Here is a 26,265-nt window from a genome sequence, read left to right as displayed (position 1 = left end):
CAGGATTAATAATATCTGTCTACTTCAGGTGGTTAAGAGTAATTGAAATTGCTTATTTAGGAGCACTAAATTCAGTATGTAAGGTGGAGAATATGCACAATATTTATTAACTTTGACCCTTCCTTTCATTCTCCCCTTATTTTTCCTTTTTATTTATTTTATTCTCCTTTACCTCATCATAACTTTCATTCTTCCCTATGAGCTAATCCTTTTATGACCAAGAAAAATTAATTTTGAAAGTTTAGTTTCTGTTTTAATTTAGTTTCCAACTAGAATGGTTTCAATCAGATGGATGTACTGATTGGATTAAATCAGAACTCTGGTCTTCCATTTAAATTAAATATTACATAAAAGTACAGTCACTTACTCATTTTATAATGAAAATTCAATACCTTCAAAATAATCTAAGAAATTTTTGGTATTTCTTGATGGATTTGGGAAAGAAGGGTATATAGCACTAATTAGTTTCATCATTTTTATTTTAAAGTTATGTGATTTTCAAAGAATAATTTATTCTTTTAAATCCAATTTTCTAGGCTAAAGCATTTTGAAAAGGTGTCCAAAATTAGTAAAAAGTTGGATTTATTTTAAAAAAGTCAGAAGTTGAAGCACATTTATTGTACAATTCATTATCTAGGTTAAAAAAATTCAGGTCCATTAATAATTCTGTGAGATATGTGGGTAGGGGGAAGCTGACCTTTAACAAACTCAGCCTAATCAGTTTTAAAAGCATTTTGTAAATATCTTGTTAAAATTGAGGCATCTAGGAAGAATTCAAACATATAGATCAAATGCAAAAATGTTAGTTTGTGCCATAGTCACATAATTGAAACTTATTTTGTCATAAAATGGTTTGAATATTATCAAAGATCATATTTCTCATGCACACAGAAAAGGTCTTTGTTGAAACTTGATAGAATTCATTATGCTAAATATCTTAATATTTTATGTGATAAGAGTATAATATGAATTTTATGAGTGATTAAAATGTATATATATAGCTTACTTGATTGCGTTAAAACATTTCTTATGGTAGTAACTATAGTTCTTTTGAGGAGAAATTCCTGAACAATGATATTATCCAAGAAGTGAGAGGCCATCAGTTTTAACTTCCAATGTGTTGAGTTTATATTGCATTGTGCCATTAAAAAGCCATTTTCTCTCTGCAATTCTGTGCCTCCTAATAGGCAGATATTAGGATATTTATCTACCTGGCAATATTCTCAGCCAATATTTGTCAGTTTTACTCTGCACAATTACAGCAGAAAAGGATTGGAAAGGAAGGGAATAAAGAAGAATAGACCACTAAGAAAGTAAATATGTATACGAGAGAAGGGTTAATATTTTCACTTTTCTATGCTTTTTTTTTTTTATCACTCCATATATTTTTTTCACATGGTGAAATTTCTTAAAGACAGCTACATAGTTTCTTCACCTATATGCAGAGTTGTTTTATGAAGGGCAATTTACATCACTCTTTGTGATGGGAAAATAGAATAAGACTATTTAAAAAACTTATTTAAATGTACGGTTTCTTTGATTGGAAATTTTATCTTCTCTCTTGAGAAACTTTATGGACTTAAGGATGCTTAGATGAGGGGAAGGGCAGTGAAACCTCATATCCTAATGCCATAGAGAAACATCCATAATGGCAACCAAGGCCCATGCTATTAGCCATAGGGAGTCTTTTACTGTCATAAACATCATTGAGCAGACTAGTACACTAGCTTAGAGTGGATGTTACACAGAGAACAAGTATAACCAAATGTAACATGCCAAAATCTGTACATTTAAAGACATCTAAAATAGCAGTTATTTCTCAAATAGAATGTAAACGAATGAAACAAAAGCAAAATCCACTCAAGTATTTCCCCATACTGAAAGATTTAAATCATAATATCAATAAAACTGTCTAAATGCTACACAAAACAAAAATCTGCAATAAAAAGAGTGTATAGATTTAGTAAATAACCACTTCAAACAAAATTAGAAAATTTTGAAAACAAAATTAGATTGACTTACTAGTATGATCCATAATGAAAAGGTCTAGACATAAAATCCTATAATATTCTCAGTATAATGGATATTTATGCTAAGATATACAAAACTTGTATGTAAGATATACAAAACTTACTTTATTTTTTAGTTTATTTTATAAGAATAAGATTTAGTTAAATACAATGACCTTTGAAAGTATATGGTTTTATATTTGAAGTTGTTTATGTTATTCGAGGCCTAAGATATTAAATAGTCTATACCACTATTGCAAATAAATATACAACACAATGAGTCAACAACATAGAAGTGTAATTGCTATAAACATACCGACTTTGGGCCATACCACAAATGGAGAGATAAGAGTATGTTGACTGACAGTGAAGGTGGGCTGTTTTATGTAGTCACTCAGATCTTGTTTGTGACACTTCCATCTTCAACACTGGACTGCAAAATTGTTCTTGACATCTCTATCTCAGTTAACCAGTTCAGAAAACAAGCATATAAACATTTTTTATGATCAAAGTCTGTAAGTGACTCATGTTACCTCTGATTACATTCCGTTAGTTATATGTTATTCAGACAACTACAGTGAATTTAAGGGAAGCAGAGAACAATACCCAGTTCAATGTGCAGAGTTTCTATGTGATGCCTGTCATCTTACTTCTGATTTCAAAACCTGAAAACTCAAAAGATAAGTCATCTACACTTTCAAACTCAATATACAACAGTATATTGATGGAAAGTTATCTATACAAAATGAATTAGAAAAGTAGGAAGTAAGAAAACCCTGAAATTGCAAGGATGAAGAAAATGATTCTGTTTTGTAGGGAAGCATTGTTAACAATCTTACCCAGGCAAATGAAGAAAATTCTTTGATTAGAAACTAAATGTTCTCTCAAAGTGTTTGCAATGGTTCCAGCTTTGCCCTCTGGGGAATTATTTCTTACCAGTTTTCATGCCCACTTTTGTAGTGAGTGTTGAGGATCTAATTTGCTTAAGGTACAGTGCAGCTTTTATTTCCTACCCACTCCAGTATTCTGACCTAGAGAATTTCATGGATCACAAAGAGTCAGACATGACTGAGTGACTTTCACTTTCACTTTCATGCTCTGTGAAACCTTGGAAAGTGAAAAGTGAATGTGTTAGTTGCTCAATCATGTCTCACTTGTTGCAATCCCATGATCTATAGACTTCTCTGTCCATGGAATTCTCTAGGCAAAAATACTGGAGTGGGCAGTCATTTTTTTTTTTCCAGGGGATCTTCCTGACCCAGGGATCAAACCCTAGTCTCCTAAATTGCAGGCAGATTCTTTACCATCTGAGTCCCCAAGGAAGCCCCTTCTAAGTCTAGGGTTTATTTACAATTGTGGCAAAAATACTTGGGGGAATAGCTTCTCATTTTCTTGGCTAAATAATTTCTTAAAATCCTGATAGTCTATTGATCCACTTCCTAGTCATTATTTCCAGGTACAGGAAAGTATACCCAAAGCTTTCTCTTAGACATAATTTCTTAAGGTTTCTTTGTTTTTACTGTTTCTTGACATCATTTTCTCATGCTTTCTATTAATACTTAATGGTAGTCACCATGAAATCATTTTAAATAAAAGTGTTTAGTGGGAAGATAAACACTTTGTATTATATTGCCACAGATCTAAATGGATTATTAAAATATCCTAATGGGAGTTTGCTGTCCAAAGCTTTTTGTTTTTTCCAAACTCTTCATGAGCTTATTCTTTGCTTTGCCAATGAATTAATGTTTCTCTGAGCTCAATTCTACTTGTGATAGTATACTAAAAGGAATAAGCAGTATTTATACATATGACTGGGCTTCCCAGATGGTTCAGAGGTAAAGAATCCCCCTGCCAATGCAGGAGGCACTGGTTCAATCCCTGAGTCAGGAGATCCCCTGGAGGAGGAAATGGCAAGGAGAATCCCATGGACAGAGGAGCCTGACAGGTTACACTCCATATAGTTGCAAAATCAGACATGACCAAACACACACCCACATACAATGAATAGTTGATTTTTTCTAGCCATTTTCTTTAGAGCTGTAGGTCTAGTGACTATCATGTTTTTTCAGGTGGCAATTTTATAAAATAGTTTGGCATTGCATTAGATAGATGTCTAGATTTCTAGCCTGTAGTTTTTATTTTCCCTTTGCTATCTCCTTTCTAATCACTATGACAAGACCACATACTTTACATTTTTTTACAGCAGCAATCCAGTTTATAGTTTCAAAGCAGACTCCAAATGTAATGGCTAAATAAAATGGAAGTATATTTCTTGCTTACTAATCTAGAACAGTTCTAGGGCATGGAGGTATGGAGCCACTTACCTACTAAAAGTAGTTATTCAGAGACTCAGTTTAATGAAAGCTTTATTATAATATCTTAAATTGTGATTTTGGTGTCATAATAATTAACACTATTTCAATAAGCTGGAAGAGTTAAGAGCATGGAGGGATTCTCAAGGAAAATTTTCTGGGCCATACATGATAATGGAACATAAAAATATCACTTATATTCCATAGGGTAGTATGCAATCACATGACCACATGTACCTACAAGGGAACCTAGGAAATACAGTCATTGTACCCACCAAAAAATAAAATGATTTTTGTGGAAAGCTAGCAGTTTCTATAATGCCAGTTTTATCACATGAAAATTGGAATTGAAATAATTAATTTTAGAAATGTTTATATGGTTTTATATAATGTATATTAAGCATGTAACATTATTAATTTTCTAATAAATATTGTATTTAATAATATTATTTATATTATTGACTATCACATTCAGTTAAGGTTTTAATCAAGTCCCAAATTAATGAATTCTGCAATTCATTGTTTTCATGTTTCATATGTAGATAGCAAGTGCTTGATTATCATATTCAAATTTCACATGTGCATTAAATGAGGGATGGAGGTTGGATTAGTCAATGACAGATTATAATGGAAACATGATTATTTGGAAATAATGTACACCATTTTCCTTTCTTTATGTCATATACCAATACCAATAAAAATGAATCTAACATTTAATTTAAATTAAAAATTTAACAATTTTACTAAAGGTCTGTGTAAATATTTTTGAACACTTTGAGAAAGCATTTCAGAGCAAATGTGAAATTTGTACTAGACAGCATAAAAAACATTTATATTGAAGAGAGTTCAATTGATAGTATAGTTTGATAAATGGAAAAGACTGAATAAAAATGAAGAATCTCAGAAATCTGTGGGACATCCTCAAGGATACTCATATTTACATAATGGTAGATTTCAAAGGGAAAAGAAAGGGGCCGAATGAATATTTGATGAAATAGCACAAATTTTGCAAATTTGATGAAAAGGATTAATTCTCACATCCAAAAAGCTCCATAAATTCCTTAGAGCATAAATTCAAAGGGATCTATCCCTAGACAAATTGTATAAACTATCACAAGTCAAAGCTATGGTCTTTTCAGTATGGATCTGAGAGTTGGACCGTAAAGAAGGCTGAGCGCTGAAAAAATTGATATTGGAGAAGACTCCTGAGAATCCCTTGAACAGCAAGGAGATCAAACCAGTTAGGCTATAAAACAAATGTGAATAAATTTAGAAAAATTGAAAAATATGAAAAATATTCTCTAGTCACAATGGAATAAAATTATAAATGAATAATGACAATAACTGAGATATTCACAAATATGTGGAAACTTCAAAGCACATGCCTCAATAAGAAATGGGTCAAGGACACAATCTCTAGGGAAAGTAGAAATTACATCAAAATGAATAGAAACAGAAGCCACACTAACACTTATGGAATGAAGCAAAAGTAGTTCTTAGGAAATTTAAACCTGCAAATACCTGTATTCAAAAGGAAAAAAAATCTAAATTTAATAAACCTTTTCCTTAAGAGAGTAGAAAAAGAAAGCTAAATTAAAAGCAAGGCTAAGATAAATTAGAATGAAATAAATGATTAGAGTGAAAAAAAATTAAATATAATTAGAGTGAAAATAAATGAATTAGGAAACAGAAAAACAATAGAGTATCAGAGAAACCAAACATTAGTTCTTGAAAATTAACAAAATTAACAAACCTTTAGCAAGACTGACCAATAAAAGAGAAGATTCAAACTACTAAGACCAGGAATGAAAATTTGGATATCACTAATGAAATTACAGAAGTACAGAGAAAAATAAGAATAATATATATGATTGCATGTCAACAAATTGTGCAACCTCAATAAAATGGATGTATCCCTAAAAAAGATACAAATTACTGGAACTGACTCAAAAGGAAATAGACAACGTGAATAAATCTGTAGCAAGTAAAGACGTGATATGTAATTCATAATTAAACAGAAACACACACACACATATAACCTCCTAAAATATAGTTCCGGATGGTTTTATGCATGAATTTGATCCAATATTTAAAAAATAATTAGTAACAATCTTTCACAAATTCTTTCAAAAACTAGAAAACCTGATATATCTCAGTTCTTCCTATAAATTTCTGTTTATTCATTGTCATTTGTTGATGCCAAAACTAGACAAAGAAATCATAAGAAAAGAAAAGTGCAAGCCAATACACTTTGTACATATGGATGCAAAATTCTCGACAAACCACTAGAGAACCTATACCAGAAATATCTAAAAAGGACCATATACCATGGTCAAGTAAAGGTTTATCTCAGCAAAGTTGGTTTAACAGATACAAATCAATGTAACAGACCATATTAATAAGGAACAAAAATCACATAACCAACTCAATAGATACCAATAAAACCAACTGAAATACTCCAAGAGGCTTTCATTATAAAAACACTTGGAAAAATGATGTTAATGTAAATAGACCCAAAACAAAAGACCATATATTATAGTATTATTAATATGTTTACATAAAGTGCATAGGAAACTTCACAGAGAAAGTGAATGGAAATTTCTGATCTCATATCCAATAATTTCATCTTTATTTGTCCTCATTTCATTCTATTTGTACTTATATCACTTCCTCAGAGAGACTAGTCTCTTTCCTAATTTCATTTTCATTTTCTTTGTAGTATTCATTATCTTATGACTTTATCTCTTACTATATTTTCCCTCTATAAGAAGGAAAATCTTTGAGGAGCAAAAACTTGACCTTTTTTTTTTTTTTTTGCTAATTTCTGTGTTTGTGATATGTGAAACAGTATTAATGCTGGATTTATTACTGAAAAAGAAATGAATATTATCAAAACTTTCTTAGTGCACCTCTCAATTTAAATATTTCCATATTAGTACTTTTACTGTTTTGAAATTATAACTATATTGTAAACTTTTGTGCTATGTAAGAACTTGTAGCCTGATTTACACAAGTATTGTTCCCCTGTATGTAGCATCCTATATGTGTATGAACTTCTAAATAATTGCTAACTGAAATTAGTAATAAATAGAAAACATTGATAAAGCACTCTGAACAATGACTATCAGTTCAGTTCAGTTCAGTTCAGTCGCTCAGCCGTGTCCAACTCTTTGCGACCCCATGAATTGCAGCACGCCAGGCCTCCCTGTCCATTACACACTCCCGGAGTTTACTCAAACTCATGTCCATCGAGTCGGTGATGCCATCCAGCCATCTCATCCTCTGTCGTCCCCTTCTCCTCCTGCCCCCAATCCCTCCCAGCATCAGGGTCTTTTCCAATGAATACCTGTAAAAAGAGGCAATCATTATTTTTAATTGTAGTCTTTGATTTATAGAATGAGTGATTATTTTGTTGTTGTTGTTGACAGTACTTGCTCATAATCCCAACTACAAAGTAAGTATAAGGGTAAAGTAACTTCACACAGAGCACAATTTCTTTACTTACTAATGTGTGACGAGTTAAGGAGGATCTGGAGGAAATATGACACTGTTTACGGAAAATTTTATTTATTAATAGAATAAATATTTTGAAGAGACATAGTTACTAATGAAATATGTAGTAAATATGCTCAGTTCAGTTCAGTCTCTCAGTCGTGTCTGACTCTTTGTGACCCCATGAATCACAGCACGCCAGGCCTCCCTGTCCATCACCAACTCTTGGAATCTACTCAAACTCATGCCCATGGAGTCGGTGATGCCATCCAGCCATCTCATCCTCTGTCATCCTCTTCTCCTCCTGACCCCAATCCCTCCCAGCATCAGGGTCTTTTCCAATGAGTCAACTCTTCACATGAGGTATCCAAAGTATTGGAGTTTCAGCTTCAGCATCAGTCCTTCCAGTGAACGCCCAGGACTGATCTCCTTTAGGATGGACTGGTTGGATCTCCTTGCAGTCCAAGGCTTGAATAGCTTATAAATACCTAACTATACTTGTGAGTAAATGTTGCTTATTTATTTACAAACTATTTCCATCATGAAATTCTATTTTTTACCATTTTTTCAGACTCAGTGGGGTTACAATATGTCTTTAATTCTGACTTAAATATCCCAAACCTACTGTACCTTTTTCCAAATTTATCTTAACCAAATGGAGGTTTGGATAGATAGATTACAAAGTGAGCCTCAGCCATATCCACTGTGAACATCAATAATTTTATGTAGTGTCTTATTTATTTTTTCAAATTAAATGTCTTCAGATGGAGCCTGAATTCTATTTACCTTTATAATATTTAGTATAGTCATATTTTTTTTTAAATAAATAGGCTTATATTTCTACATTTGTTGTCTGCCTCCTGCAGACTTTTGCATTTTGGTTCCTTTTAGAGTAATCTTTAGATAAAAATGCTTATTGCAATCTGAGTTTATGTCAAGTGAGCACCAATTTTAGATATCATGGTTCCTTGTTAATGTTTTCCTACTATCATGTTTTCTTGATAAAGAAAGCTTTACTGTAAAAATAATCTAACAAATTAATAGAAATCCATTGCAAGTTAGAAATTTAGTAATATTATAACTTGTTCAGATAATTTTTAAAATATATTTTACTTTCTTTTCCACTTTGCAAGACAATACCTTTATTGTTGACAGGAATGTATAGAAAACTGCACAGATATTTCAGAAACTTATGAACACATTGCTAATATTATCTCACTTGAAAAAATTCTAGTAAATTTTTTTTCTTGTAATGGAAAGGAAGCCAGCAATCTAGAGACTGAATTTTCTCTTCTTTTCCTTTAATCAGAGATTATTTTTCCCTCATAGGAACTGAAACAAGCAATGAACTAAATAATAAAACTATATCTATATTTATCTCCTTATCTATTTTTAAATTAGTTAATGCAACTATTTAGTTTGCTCTGAAATGGGAAAAAAAAAACTCATTAAGGGAGAGATTTATACACATATACAACATTATATTATTACTTATACACATTATATATGTATACTATTGACAGTATTATTTCATGCATATTATATATTTGTTATTTACATTACTAAGCATGAGCAAAGTCTAAATTTAAAAATATTTCTGAAGAGAATTCAAAGCTATAAAAAATATTTCCCTAATTTTTAGATGTTTTCAAGTAGAGCGAAAAACATGTTAGTTTAAGAGAGTAGAAAATATTTTAGTATTCTGTTCCTTTCACAACCATTTTTCATGCTTTGATAAAATGAAATTTTCTAATCAGAGTAAAGTGGCATGGTGAAGGTGTAGATAATGTATTTGGATGAAGGTTTTTAATGAATGTGGTGTTTATTAAGACACAATCCATTAAAAGAAGACTTGCATGGGTGTCTCACATTATTTTATTGATTTTTACTTCATGCATGATTCAAGGTGAGAATTATTCTTTATGAGAAATACTCTCATTCTAATTTTTAATTTCATAATGCAGTCCTTTTTGTTTATTTTTATGGATTGGAATATTTCACATGTATAAGCTATACATGCCCTAATAACTATAACTTTGAAATGGAGAATCAGAATTAACATAATGATAGATATTTAAGTGTTTCATTATATAAACATTATTACTTTTTATGAAAATGTATTCTTTTTTTCCAAAATTTGGTTTTCTGACAGAAAATAATAAGTAGTTTTTTCTTTTAAATTGAAAACTTGAAGATTTTCAATATCTGAACATGTCAATATCAAGTATGTCATTGGTCATGACGTTACAATATTTAAAATGGAATGCAAGATTAAACTCTCTCATACTTTGAGAATCATTTTACAGGCATACCAAAGTTCATGTCCCTATATTACCAGAATTGTTCACAGCACACATATATACATATACAACTTCTATATAACTAGATGCTTACAAATAAAAAGTAAAACAGAGAATTAATACAATTTTCTGGGTAATGCAAACCTAATAGCAATTTTAATTGTCTGGAGAATTGTCTCAGTTTTCCACTTCACTTTGTGTGTGAGTCTACACCATGAATAACAGCCTTAGAAAGGAAACCTGTCACTGAGTTTGAAATTTTTGTTAAGTCAGACTGTGAAAATCCCATGTGATCAGCTAAACCACAAACAGAAAGCAACTGCTTTTTAGAATTATCCAATACTTAGTTCATTGTGTGCAAATGTGGATTGATTATGAATGAAAAGACATATACTCTCCTGTACTACTTTGAAAAATAATAATTGCATACAATATATTGCTTTGTAGCTACCTAGTATTTTACTCTCACTTTCTAGGCCATGAAATAATGACTTTATTAATCTCTTCATCCTCAGTTCCTTGAATAATTTGAATACAGACTAACTTTAAAAAATTACATGTTTAAAGATGAGAGAAAATGTTACATGTCGTGAAAAACAGTTTTGAAGCTGTTTTGGTACCACCAGATTTTCTTGATACTAATCAAATCACATTCCTGAACCTGTGTTGATAGCCTATACAAGGAAGAATTAATATCTTTCCTGTAAAGATTTTAGTAATATTCAAATAGACTAAGTTGATTACTAACATTTAGGAAGAAAGGCATACTGACCATTTCATATCCAAAAATGGAACTATAAACTATATGTAAAATTAATAATAGTAGAAATGAAAGCAAAGTTAAAATAATTAGTTAGCCAATGTGCATCGTTTACATTAATTATCAGTAAATAAGAAGACAGACTACACTTCATGCTATTGTTGATGTGAATCACTTTTAGTCTGACAACCACACCAGTCATACTTTAATATATACATACTTAAACATAATTTTGCAATAATGAATTGAGAACAAATGACAAAAGCAGAAAGCTAATAAATCAATTTATTTATATTAAACCTTTCAGTTCAGCAGTATTTCTAATGAGGTGGCAGTTTTTTTTATTGTAAAGCACACCAAGAAAATCTGCCCTCTAAACTGCTCTTATAACTCTGCATTTTTCTGTCTCAACATCCATACATGGACAACAGAAGCTACCAACAAGGATACAAGCAGTTTCACAGCTCTAAATTTGAGTAAAACATAATATAGTTGTTTTCTAATCACAAAATAGTACATTTCCATTGTAGTAAATTCTTAATATTAAAGATAGCAGAGGAAATAAATATAATTCCTATTAAAAGGTAGATAAGCACTGTTAACAGCAGAGTTATAAATACATTGAAACATACTAATACATACATATATCTGAAACCAGTATGAGTCACAACTGATTTGAGAATATATATAGTTTTGAAAATATATATGGTTTGCTTCCAGTTAAAAGAGACTGGTTTTACCCTCCTATCCTAAACAACTAAAAAGTAGACAAAGTAAATGAAACAATGACATTCAATGTGTTAGCCATAACACAACGAAGCACAGTAGTCCCTGAGAGACAAAAGCCAGATAGGGTCCTGAGATTGACTGTATTTAATGGCTGGAAAAGACTCCATATTGCAGTACAAGAAACTGAAACCCAGTTAGAGGCCAACAGTCTTCATCAGTTGAGAAAACAGATCTGGAGTTCAGAAGAGACAACATTCTTAGATTTTGAAGGTCAGAGTAGCAGAGAGGATAAGCTGCACAGAAGGGAGACTCTGAGATATGAGATTTAAGACTCCCCCTTGAGTTTTCAGTTGAGTACCAACCTACTGATGCATGTGAGAAATCTATCAAAGCCTAAGGAAAGAATCGCTTGAAAAGACAGAAGGAAACAATGTCTTCAGTGCTGTTGTATTCTAGGGCTGGAATTAGTGCCTATTCCCTCCAGACAAAGTGGAAGTCCTCAAAATTCATGAGGAAGTGGTATATAGGGCCCCAGAAGTGGGCCAAATTAGCCTATATCTTTTGAACATACCAAAAAATTTGAAAATCAAGACCCTAAAGATATAAATCATTTCAAGAAACAATCGCATCCTAAAACAAAACTTAAGATTATAAAATACAAAAATATCTAGGACACAGGATAAAATTCCCAATGCTTGGCATCTAATAAAATCACTGATGAAAAATATACGTGAGTAGAAAGATCAATCATAAATGACCAAGAATTGATATAGCTACAAGTTGTAGACAAGAACATTAATCTATTATGACTCTACTCCCTGTGATCAAAAAACTAGAGGAAAGGTTACACTTATTAGGTGGAAACAGGGAATATATAGAGAATGATCAAATGGGAATTCTAAAGATGAAAACTTTAATGCCTGAGATAAAAATCACAGAGTATCAAAAGATTTAATAACACAGAAGAAATTATTAGTGTACATGAAGACATAACAATAGAAACTAATCAAAATGAAGCACAGAAAAAAAGACTGAAAAAAATTAACAATTTATGAACAATGGAGCTATTTCAAGAAGCCAAGTATATGTGTAGTTGCAGTCTCTAAAGGAGAGGAAATAAAGGGCAAACTAAAAATATCCAAGGAAATAATGATTGAAGCTTGACAGATAGAAATAATGGTTGGAGGTGATGAATAGATGCAAGGGATCTGGTAGACAGTGTCCCTGAAGAACTATGGACAGAGGTTGGTAATATTGTTCAGGTTGTGGTGACCAAAAGCGTACCAAAGAAAATGAAATGCAAGAAGGCAAAGTGGTTGTCTGAAGAAGCTTTAAAAATAGCTGAGGAAAAAGGAGAAGTGGAAGGCAAGGGAGAAGGGGAAGATATACCCAACTGAATTCCAAATTCCCAAAAAGAGCAAGGAGAGATAAGAAGGCATTCTTAAATGAACAAAGCAAAGAAATAGAGGAAATCAATAGGATGGGAAAGACTAGAGATTTCTTCAAGAAAATTGGTGATGCCAAAGGAACATTGAATGCAAGGATGGGCACAACAAAGGACAGAAATGGTAAGGACCTAACAGAAGTAGAAGAGATGAAGAAGAGTTGGCAAGAATACACAGAAGAAATATACAAAAAGGTTTAAGTGACCCGGATAACCACAATGGTGTAGTCATTCATCTAGAGCCAGACATCCTGGAGTGTGAAATCCAAGGGGCCTTAGGAAGCATTACTATGAACAAAGTTAGTGGAGATGATGGAATTCCAGCTGAGCTACCTAAAATCCTAAAAAGATTAAGGTGCTGCACTTAATATGTCAACAAATTTGGAAAATTCAGCAGTGGCCACTGGACTGGGAAAGATCAGTTTTCATTTCAATCCCAAAGGGGAGCAATGCCAAAGAATTTTAAAACTACTGTATAATTGTGCTCATTTCACATGCTAGTAAGGTTATAATCAAAATCCTTCAAGCTTGGCTTCAGCAGTAAGTGAATTGAGTACTTCCAGATATACAAGCTGAGTTTCAAAGAGACAGAAGAACCAGAGTTCAAATTGCCACCATTCACTGGATGATGGAGAAAGCAAGGGAGTCCGGGGGGGGGGGGCGGGGGGGAATCTGCTTCATTGACTATGCTAAACCCTTTGACTGTGGATCACAACAAACTGTGGAAAATTCTTTTTTTTTTTCATTTGTTTTTATTAGTTGGAGGCTAATTGGTTTACAATATTGTAGTGGGTTTTGTCATACATTGACATGAATCAGCCATGGATTTACAAGTATTCCCCATCCCGATCCTCCCTCCCACCTCCCTCTCTACCCAATTCTTCTGGGTCTTCCCAATGCACCAGGCCCGAGCACTTGTCTCATGCATCCAACCTGGGCTGGTGATCTGTTTCACTATAGATAATATACATGTTTCGATGCTGTTCTCTCGAAACATCCCACCCTCGCCTTCTCCCACAGAGTCCAATGTTCATCGCAGCACTGTTTATAATAGCCAGGACATGGAAGCAACCTAGATGCCCATCAGCAGACGAATGGATAAGGAAGCTGTGGTACATATACACCATGGAATATTACTCACCCATTAAAAATAATTCATTTGAATCAGTTCTAATGAGATGGATGAAACTGGAGCCCATTATACAGAGTGAAGTAAGCCAGAAAGATAAAGAACATTACAGCATACTAACACATATATATGGAATTTAGAAAGATGGTAATGATAACCCTATATGCAAAACAGAAAAAGAGACATAGATGTACAAACTGTGGAAAATTCTTAAAGAAATGGAAGTACCAGACTACTTTAGTTGTCTCCTGAGACAACTGTACGTGGGTCAAGAAGCAATAGTTAGAACTGCACATGGAACAACAGACTGCTTCAAGACTTATAGAGGAGTACTTCAAAACTCTTTATTGTCAACTTTTAATTTAACTTTTATCAGAGTACATCATGGGAAATGCCTGACTGGATGAATGACAAGCTGTAATCAAGATTGCGAGGAGAAATATCAACAACCTCAGATATGTAGATAATGCCATTCTAATAGCAGAAAGTGAGGAGGAACTAAAGAGCCTTTTGATGAGGGTAAAAGGAGAGTGAAAAAGCTGGCTTAACACTCAACACTCAAAAAATTAAGATCATAGCATCCCAGTCCCAACAATTCATGCAGATAGATGGGGGTGGGGAATGGAAACAGTGACAGATTTTAGTTTCTTTGGCAGTGACTGTAGCCATGAAATTAAAGATGCTTGCTCCTTGAAAGAAAATGTATGACAAACCTAGACAGCATATTAAAAAGCAGAGACATCACTTTTCTGACAAATATCAATATAGTTAAAATTATGTTTTTGTTTTATTTTATTTTTTAATGGGACTTCCCTGGTAGCTCAGTGGGTAAAGAATCTGCCTGCAGTGCAGGAGACTTGGGTTTGATCCTTGGGTTGGAAAGGTCTCCTGGAGAAGGAAATGGCTACCCACTCCAGTATTCTTACCTGGAAAATCCCAGGGATAGAGGAGCCTGCTGGGCTTCACTCCATGGGGTCGCCAGGAGTCGGGCATAACTGAATAACTAACACACAAGGTTTTTTCAGTAGTGGTGTACAGATATGAGAGTTGGACCATAATGAAAGCTGAGCACCAAAGAATTGATGCTTTTGAATTGTGGTGCTGGAGAAAACTCTTGAGAGTCCTTTGGACTCCAAGGTGATCAAACCAGTCAATCCTATAGGAAATCAACTGAATACTCATTGGAAGGACTGTTGTTGAAGCTGCAATACTTTGATCATCTGATGCAAAGAACAGACTCATTGGAAAATACCCTGATGCTGGGAAAGACTGAAGGCAAAAAGAGAAGGGGGTGACAGAGGACAAGATGGTTAGGTAGTATCATTGACTCAATGGACATGAATATGAGCAAACTCTGGGAGATAGTGGAGGGGAGCCTGTCGTGCTATAGTCCATGGAGTTCACAAAGAGTCAGACACAGTTGAACAATAAAACAGCAAGTACAGACCCCAGAAGTTAAATAGCAAAAAACGAAATCCTGAGCAATAGAAATATGAAAAAAAAACTATGTAAAAACCCATCAGCAATCACATGGCTAAATATGAGTTATAAAGAAAGAAATCTTAAAAAAAGCCAGAGGAAAGGCAAATTTTGTATACAGAATCAGAGGATGACAGCGCTTTTCATGTTGGAAACAATGAAAGTGAGAAGACAATACAATAACACCTTTAAAGTACTAAAAAATCTGTCAACATAGAATACTAAAGCGAGTGAAAGTGTCTTTCAAAAACAAAGGGGAAATAAAGAATTTTCCAGACATACAATACCTAGAGTTCATCATCAGAAGTCCTGCAATAAAAAAAAAAAAAAATGCTAAAGGGAGTCCTTCAAGTAGAAGTACAGTAGTTTAAAATGGAAATATGAAGCTACACAAAGGAGTAAAGAAATGGTAAAGCCTCTGACTGTGTGGATCACAATAAACTGTGGAAAATTCTGAAAGAGATGGGAATACCAGACCACCTGACCTGCCTCTTGAGTAAACCTGTATGCAGGTCAGGAAGCAACAGTTAGAACTGGGCATAGAACAACAGACTGGTTCCAAATAGGAAAAGGAGTACATCAATGCTGTATGTTGTCACCCTGTTTATTTAACTTATATGCAGAGTACATCATGAGAAATGCTGGGCTGGAAGAAGCACAAGCTGGAAGCAAGATTGCCGGGAGAAATATCAGTCACCTCAGATATGCAGATGACACCACCCTTATGGCATTGAGTGAAGAGGAACTAAAGAGCCTCTTGATGAAAGTGAAAAAGAAGAGTGAAAAGGTTGGCTTAAAGCTCAACATTCAGAAAACTAAGATCATGGCGTCTGGTCCCATCACTTCATGGCAAATAGATGGGGAAACAGTGACATACTTTATGTTTTGGGGCTCCAAAATCACTGCAGATGGTGAGTGCAGCCATGAAATTAAAAGACACTTACTCCTTGGAAGGAAAGTTATGACCAAACTAGACAGCATATTAAAAAGCAGAGACATTACTTTGTCAACAAAGGTCCGTCTAGTCAAGGCTATGGTTTTTCCAGTGGTCATGTATGGATGTGAGAGTTGAACTATAAAGAAAGCTGAGCACCGAAGAACTCATGCTTTTGAACTGTGGTGTTGAAGACTCTTGAGAGTCCCTTGAACTGCAAGGAGATCCAACCACTCCATCCTAAAGGAGATCAGTCCTGGGTGTTCATTGGAAGGACTGTTGTTGAAGCTGAAACTCCAATAATTTGGCCACCTCATACGAAGAGCTGACTCATTTCAAAAGACCCTGATGCTGGGAAAGATTAAGGGCAGGAGAAGGGAACGACAGAGTATGAGATGGTTGGATGGCATCACTGAACTCAATGGACATGAGGTTGGGTGAACTCTGGGAGTTGCTGATGGACAGGGAGGCCTGGCATGCTGTGATTCATGGGGTGGCAAAGAATCAGACACAACTGAGCGACTGAATTGAACTGAACTGAACTTATTTGTAAATATAAGACTATCTTTGTTACTTAATTCACTTCAGACCATAATTGAATGTTGAATATAAGAATAGCAGTAATGTATTGAAAAGTTTATATCATGTGTAGAAGCAAAATATATGGGAGAAGTAGCTCAAAATCCAGAAGGGAAGAAATTGAACTGTAGTATGGTAGACTTCTTATACAATGAGTGAATTAATTTAACATAGTTTAAATTAGTCATTGATAAATTGAACAGTAAAATATAAATCCTAAAACAATCTCCAAAGAACATAAGTAGAATAGCTAATAGTTAATAAGTCAACAAAGTCAACAAAAAAACAAATCCTAAAACAATCTCAAAAGAACGTAAGTAGAATAGCTAATAGTTAATAAGTCAACAAAGTCAACAAAGTCAACAACAACAAAAAAAAAAACAGATTTTTTTAAAGTCACTTAATCCAAAAAATATGTGGAAAAATAGTAACAAAAAGGAATAAACAATTGCTACAAATAGAAAATAAAAGCAAGGTAGCTTTGACCCAATTATGTTAAATAATCACATTAAGTGAAAATCATCAAAGTACTCCATTTTCTTTAACTGCCAACAACTGAAAGACTTATTTTAAATCCTCCTAACATATTTAGATTCTTAAAAATGTATTTTACTATTTATGAAATTTTCACTTATAATTGCATTTTTTGTTACTTAGAGCATTACAAATTCATTATAGATACAGTGCAATTGTTTGAACTGTTCATTTTTTTACCTTTTACATAAACATACAGTAGGATACTTGTTGATGTACATGCTATGAATTTTAATACAAGTATAGACTTATATTGTTGTTGTTCAGTTGCTCAGTCATGTCTGACTCTTTCAACTCCATGGACTGCAGCATGCCAGGCTTCCCTGTCCTTCACCATCTCCTGGAGCTTGTTCAAACTCATGTCCATTGAGGCAGTGATGCCATCCAACCATCTCATCCTCTGTCATCCCCTTCTCCTGCCTTCAATCTTTCCTAGAATCAGGGGCTTTTCTAATGAGTCAGCTCTTCACATTAGGTGGCCAAAGTATTAGAGTGTCAATTTCAGCATCAGTCCTTCTAAAGACCTGAATAGCACTCTCATTTCTCAGCATCTGTTAAAAAAGGAAGTTTTATATGCACATTATTAATATAAATATATGTTTATTTATCTGTTATCTCTTTATATAATATACTTTCATCTATTATACTTAAGTCTATATTTAACTGGCATTTTGTATTCAACACATCAAAATTTGTATAATCAATCTGTTTATTTGTTTCAGAATTGTCTCTCTCCTAGTTTCTGTTATCCAGGAAATGATCAATTCTGTCTGTATTATTGACCCATGTTCAATACACTTTTTCACCATAAATATCTAGTAGTAGTATAAATGAGTGGCTTAGTTAATGTTAGACAACTTCCCCATTAAGAGAACCCACAATTTCTTGGTGGACTATAATATGTGCTAAATGACTTCAGTTGTATCTGGTTCTTTACAACCATATGGACCATAGCCTGCCAGGATCCTCTGCTCATGGGATTCTGCAGGCAAGAATACTGGAGTCATTGCTATGCCCTCCTCCAGGGGATCTTTCCAACCCAGGAATCGAACTGGCATCTCTCATGTCTTCTGCATTGGTAGGTGTTCTTTACTAGTGCCACATGGGCTGTAGTATATATTTAACCAGACACTTTTCTGAAAGTGTAATTTAGTAGTTTAGTGGCTTATTCCTTGCAAGGCTGTAAAGAACCTTGTTTCTTTTCAATTTTGGACAGTTTATCTTGTATATATAAACTATTTTTAGATCTGTAGTAACTTCGCAGGTCTAATCTACGTTATCTCTCAGTATTCACATCTCTGTTTTCTAGCTCTCCTATTTAGTAATCACCAGGTGAAGTGTAGCAATAATTACAGTCTCTTTCACTATCAGTATTGTTTTCTCTGTTATAGCACTTTACCTCTGGGAACACAGTATAGCAATTGCCTGTCCCCCTCCCCTCTTTTCCCCCTGGTATCTACAGTCGTGAAGTTGCAGTAGAAGGATGGAAGGAATATACTACCATTTCAAAAAACACCATCTGTCTTCTGTGAAAGATGGTTTATTTGTTAGGTATAGGGACTATATCTTTGGTACTATGGGCATACTTCAGTGAATAGGGGTAAGATCATTCTATTTATCCAAGAGGGTGAGATTTCTTTGCTCACTGAGGTGAAGTTTGGATGGGTTAGTTGCGGCTTTTGTCAATTTAGTTACATCATCCTTTTTTTATTATTTTGTTGTTTTTATTCTTGGTGTAGTTTTCTTAATCCCAACCTCTACATATTCAGATTTGTGTGGATATTGAAAGGATTTGAATGAACTCTGACTATAGTTTTGTAGTAGGAAACAAATAAATAAATTCTGTGATTTTTTTTTAAACAGGGAATTGATGTCCCAAAAGTTGATTCTAGTAATAGAGTGAACAATTTATTGAGGAGATAGGAAAAATGTGACAAAAACTAGTGTCTTGTTCCATGAGACTATGGTTATTGATTAAGGTTTATCTGCAAGCTATATATCTGAATATATATATGCTATGGCACAACTTTAGCCTGATATATTTTATTATTTCATGTTGACTAGCACCCAAAATCTCTGGCCTCAAAATCCTGAGGTGGCAATTTGATTGAAATCATTACCTGTCTACAAAGATGGCACTGGTTGCTACTTTACTGACTCTCTTTCTTCACTCCTGGATTAAAATTTTGCTCTCACTGTTTCTAGGTGCTTCATACCAGCGTCACTTGGCCTGACCTTCATGCCTCTCCATATGAGTATTGTTCTCATAAGGTTGGGGAGGATGGCTTAGAATATTTTTGACAAGGTTTCTCTAACAACAAAACATAAGGACCTAGGCAAAAACATCCTAAATGTTTCATAATACAAACCTGACACTCAGTGATGGAACTGTATAAAGGCAGTAAGGCTAGATGTGTGTGCTCAGTCGTTCAGTTACCTCCGACTCCTTGTGACCCCATGGACTGTAGCCAGCCAGACTCCTCTGTCCATGGGATTTCCCAGGCAATTATATTGGAGTGGCATTGCCATTTTCTTTTCTGGGGATCTGCCCCACCCAAGGGTTGAATCCATGTCTCCACTGTTCCCTGCATTAGTAGGCAGATTCTTTACCACTGAGGCATCTGGGAAGCCCAATGTAAAGTATTTTGAATTAATAATTAGCTGGACTTTGTGAAAGATCTACTAGGGGAAAGAAGTAAAATATTTAATTCAAACCTCACACTTGATAGAATGGCCTTCATTAAAATGTCTACAAGTTATAGACACTAAAGAAGGAGTAGAGAGAAGGGAATCCTCCTACACTGTTGATGGGAATATAAATTGGTGCAGCCACTGTGGTGAAGAGTATAGAGGTTCCTCAAAAAAACTAAAAATAGAGTTACCATATAATCCAGCAATCTCACTCCAGAACATACACTCAGAAAAAGTATAATTAGCAAAGATACATGCTCCCCTATGTTCATAGCAGCACTGTTCCAAGACAGGGAAACATGTCTAAATGTCTGTTGACAAGTGAATTGATAAAGGCGCTACACATCTATACACACAATAAATATTACTCAGCCATTAAAAAGAATGAAGTAATGTCATTTGCAGCAATATGGCTGAACTTAGAGATTATCATAGTAAGTGGTACCATATATACCATATATCACTGGCATGTGGAATCTAAACTATGATGTAAATGAACATATGTATGAAGCAAAAACAGACTCACAGACATAGAGCACACTTGTGGTTGCCAAGGGGGAGGGGCTAGGGGAGGGAAGACTTGGGAGTTTGAAATTAGCACATGCAACTAGTGTATAGAAGGTGAGTAAACAGCAAGACCTTACTGTATAGCACAGGGAACTACATTCAAGATCTTGTAATAAACCACAATAGAAAAGAGTGTATATATATATATATACACATACACACATGTACATAAATATATATATTTAACTGAAAAAAAAAGAAAATAAATTCAAGCATTTTTTTACTCAGAATTCACTGAAAGAAAATAATGCCTTTTAATTGTTTGATGGGATAAATGCATAATTCATATAAAAATTCTGTAAATATAGTGTTAAAAAAAGAATTGTATTAACATTGAGAAGTTAGGACTAGAGAGGCAAGTTGGATGGAATAACATATAATCAACAGAGCTGATTTGAATTATTCAAACTAGTTATGCTCTATAGAGTTGTGCATTTTCAACTAAATCCAGGAAACAAAGAAAAATCAGAAAAGATGAAAAATTAAACATGAAAGACACACTGAAAAATTCTAAAAATGAGTAATTAGAGGGCCTGAAAAAAAGAAGAAAGATAATGGGAATGAACCAGTATGTGAATACTGGTGTAGAAAAAAATAAATATTTAGAAAAAATATCAAAATAGGTCAAAGATGTTAATTCGCTATTAAAGATTGATGAAATAAAAGCAGAATAAATACAGCATAAACCACAGACCTCAACAGGAAGACTTTCATGTATATATAATTTTGTATGATATTTATTGCATATATAAAATATTCATTTTTATTATTAGAAAGTTTCTATTTCCAGCTAGCAGAAGGTTTTTATCTGGACGGGTTTTGAATTTTATCAAATATTTTTTCCCATTTATTTAGACAATCACATGATTTTTCTCTTTTAATGCATTTTTGTGATGAATAGCACTGATTGATTTTTAAATGTTAAACCACCCTGCTTTCCTGGAGTAAACACAAGTGAGTTTTGATGAATTTTATTTTATATTTATATATTTCTAGATCTGATTTGCTGATATTTTACATTGGAATTCTTAATTTTTATTTATGTGACAAATTGTTTTCCAGTTGTCCTTACTTATAGTGTCTGCAAAATTTTGGTATCAATATCTCTCTGCTTGTATTAAAAAGAATGCAAAGTGTTTTCAACTTGTCTCTCTTTTGAAAAAAAATCTGTGTAAGACTGGTATAAGTTTTTCCTCAAATGTTTGCAAGATCTCATATGTAAAACTGACATGAATAATTTTCTCTGTGAAACTTTGTCTTTGGCAAACAATACCAATACTAGATAAAAATTTCAAATATTCAAATTTTCTATTTTATTTTGTATGTTTTTTGGTAAATCTTACTTTTTGAAAGATGTATTTTGTGCAAAATGTTAAGTTTATTACCATCTCTTTACTATAAAATGATCTAATTATCTTCTTAATTCCATACTTGCAATTTGTATTTTTTCTATTTTTTTCTTGTCAACCAAGTTAACTGTATTGATTTTAAAGCCAATTTTGTATTTCCTTGATTTTTTACTCTTATCTTTGTTATTTGATCACTTCTCTTTTCTTTGAAATTGGTTTTGCATTTCTTTTTCTATCACATTAAGCTAGAAGCTTTGGTCTTAGAGACCTTAGGTCTCTAACATCATTTTGTTTGTTTGTTTGTTTGTTTTTATAAGCATATGCTTAAAGCTAAGAATTTATCTTGAAGCCCTGCTCTAGTTGCATCTCAGAAGTCTTATGTCTTATTATCATTCTCTCAGTACATGTAGCTAGAGAGTGAGGAAGAAATCATTTCTCAGAGAATGTTTAAGGTGATATGACAACATAGAGTGACTAGAGGTTGGGTGGCAACATCAACATACACCTGTTAAAAAGTGTTTTATAAACAGAAAACAGAGGATGCAGCTCTAAAGGACACAAATTGAAAGGATGATGGCAGTATAAAGAGAAGAAAAAAACAAAGAAATATCATTCTTTCTCATATTATTAACTCACCTAAAATTTTGTAGCACAATATCTTTACAGAAATAGGCAATGTACTAATTTTATTGCAGTAGGTGTTAAGTCTGTAGCCCACCAGGCTCCTCCGTCCATGGGATTCTCCTGGCAAGAATACTGGAGTGGGTTGCCATGTAACTTCCCATGCTATTAATCATTTCCTTTTAATTTTATTCTGATTTTTATTCTTTACTTTTGATAGATGGCTTTCCATTAGAGGACATATATATTAGATCATTTTGCCTAATATTTGGACACAAATTGATTCATTGAGATTTTTAAGGCCCAGAAATAAACCACATATTTTTATACAAAATTTGTTCATGAATTTTTATGTTATGTCAAAAGTTGTTTTTTTTTTTTTTTATCAGTAGCAAGAGAATCACATTTATGGACAACTATGTTGTGTAATATAAAAGCATAACTTCCTCAGTGGTAATTATTTTTATACTCCATTTCTATTACCCAGTATCTCATGGACCTAGTCAAATGGAACTGGCTGAAATTTGTTCGTGTTGAAATGAATAAACTTAATCTCTTTACTGCAATGTTTTAAATCATAATTACAATAATTTGAAAATAAGGAGAGAAATTCAGAAGGATAAGTTCAGTGTTTTTAGAATTTGTGGCAAATATGTTGAATAAATAGGTTGAAACTTCTTATTTGTATAGTGTTATTCAAGATGTAGGACATTCTAGATTAAGAAAAAGGACACAAATTATTAGACAAACAATGAGTGTCTTAAATATCACAAAGAAGAGATCTGGGTTTCACAGAATGTAGAGGACTTTGGTTTGAATTGCATTATACACACACACACACACACAAATTACTCTAATTCAAAGATGGTTTATTATTTATTCCATAGACTAATTACTCTGCTATAATCACAGAACTAAAATAAACATGGAACTGACCCTGAAGAATGTAAAATCGGCTCTATCTTGATGGTTTATATAAGTTAAAATCTTACCTGGGTCAAGATATGCTGTTAAGCTAATGAGTGAATGAGAAAAACTTTATGATTAAGAAAATTATTATAGAGGTAGTTATGACATCTTATAGCATATACTGTGATTTTGTGTGAATTAGAGAGTGAATTTTACTATAAACATTGTTACCCTGTAAGAGTTGGTGAGCTGAGAGCAAGCTAGATTTTAGTACTATCTTCCTCCCTGCCTCCTCTCCCCCCATACATGTCATCACTTTCACATCTGGATGCCCTTCTATAGGGCATAATTTACACATCTGGATGCTACTTTACATGGCTTCCATGGACACACATTTCATACTCCTGAAATTATATCAACACTAGGTGTACATGATGTGTGGTCAGTCACTTTAGTCATGTCTGACTCCTTGCGACCCTGTGGACTGTAGCCTGCCGGTATCTTCTGTCTGTGGGATTCTCCAGGCAAGAATTCTGGAGTGGGTGGCCATTCCCTTATCCAGGGGATCTTCCTGAGACAGGATTGAACCTGGGTCTCTTCCACCTCCTGCACTGGCAGGCAAATTCTTTACCACTAGCACCACCTGGGAAGCTCAGTGTACATAATATGTATACGATATATCATATCATATCATATCATATCATATAAATAATATAATAAATATATGCATTTATATACACTATATATACTTTTTTATTTTGGAAAAAAGCAGAGCATTAATCAAATATTCATGACAATTTATTGTCTTCACAAAATGCTAGAAACAGATTATGGGATCAAGCAATTCAATTTTTTAAAATGAAATTTATTATTTTACTAACTTAGCTGTACTTAGATTATTTTGTCCTGGCAATGGTGGCCTACTTAAGGTAATAAATGCATAAATCTTATCCTATTGTGGTATCTGTTGTAGGAAACTTTACTAATAGAGGATTTTTACAAAAAACTTGCAAACATCGATGAAAATTTTGGAGGGAGGACTCTTCTTTTGGGACTTAGAAATTCTATAGTTACCAATTCAAAGGGATGAGAAGATTGAAAGAAAAATTGCTTTTTAGTGGAACTGAGAGATACAACCTGTGAACCTGCTTGATATGACTAGTTTCTATCTATTCAAAATCATTTTGAATATCATAGATGCTAACCATTTAAATAACATTTCATTAAAAAAATAGCAGTGCCTGTTGTTTTAACAATTTCAAAACTTTTATTCACAAATTTATGTGTTGTATCTCTCACCACTTTATAGAATGTTCATTTAAATTCGCTACAGGGAAATGCAACTAATCTTTTAAATGATGCTTTTCAGATAAATGACAACACCAGATGTCTGTTTTTGCCATGATTGTTTCACTTAATAGATATACATAGCATTAAATGCTGTCTTAGAAAAAGATTTTCATTTGTAGATGTTTAATCCTTATCTTCAAATCCTTTCCTATAAGCTGTAGAAAAAAAGTGAAATATTTCTGTTCACTCCTAAACATGACACAGTTTGGGAGTGAACAGGAAGCTTTTCTCCCCCCTCAGACACACTTGGTTCTGCACATTCCAAAAGGACTTTAATAAAAATACAGTGCAAGTGATTTTGAATGATTTTGACCTTAACTAGAGTCTTTCCTAAGATGTGCAGTCCTGTTTTTTTCTTGTTCTTTTGACAAAGTAAGGAATACTGCGTTGCAGACTGCATGATACCCTATGATTGACTTAGGCAGGGTGTGAATAGTGCTGCAAAGCAGGGGAGCGACATTGAGCTTTCAAAGTGACAGACTGGTTACAGAGTGATTGAAGAGGTGTATGTTCTAGCATGTATGTGATGGGCTTGGAGAGAAAAAAGGAGGAATGAGGGGCAGGGGAGTGCATCGCTGGTATTCATTCTAGTTTCTTCTTTTTCATGTGCATTATTGTCACAGTGTAGGAAGAAGCATATAGATAAGCTGGTCCAAACTTCTTTTCATACAAGGAATAAAATAAAATTCATATGAATAGATGTGATATTTCAATTTTAAGACAGATGAATATATATATAAGCATATAAAATAAGTTCAAGATCATTAATAATTAAAGAAATGCAAATTAAATTCACAACTGGACTCTGTTACACACACTAGAAAGGAGGAAACTGAAGACTGACTAAACAGACTGTCTTAGCTTGGACTGCTATAACGAAGAACCAGAGACCAGATGACGCATGGAAAATAGAAATTTTTTTCTCATTATTCTGGAGGCTGAGATCAGAATTTCAGCATGGTCGAGTTCTAATGGCAGCCCTCTTCTGAGTTGCACACCGCTGACTTCTCCTTGTATCCTCACATGATGAAAAGAGGGCAAGAGAGCTCTCTGGGGTCGTTTTTGTTAAGGAACTAA

This window comes from Cervus elaphus, chromosome 20 (genome assembly GCF_910594005.1).
Source record: "Cervus elaphus chromosome 20, mCerEla1.1, whole genome shotgun sequence".
Taxonomy (NCBI): domain Eukaryota; kingdom Metazoa; phylum Chordata; class Mammalia; order Artiodactyla; family Cervidae; genus Cervus; species Cervus elaphus.
The sequence above is the reverse complement of the archived record's forward strand: the minus strand, read 5'-3'. Positions refer to the sequence as shown.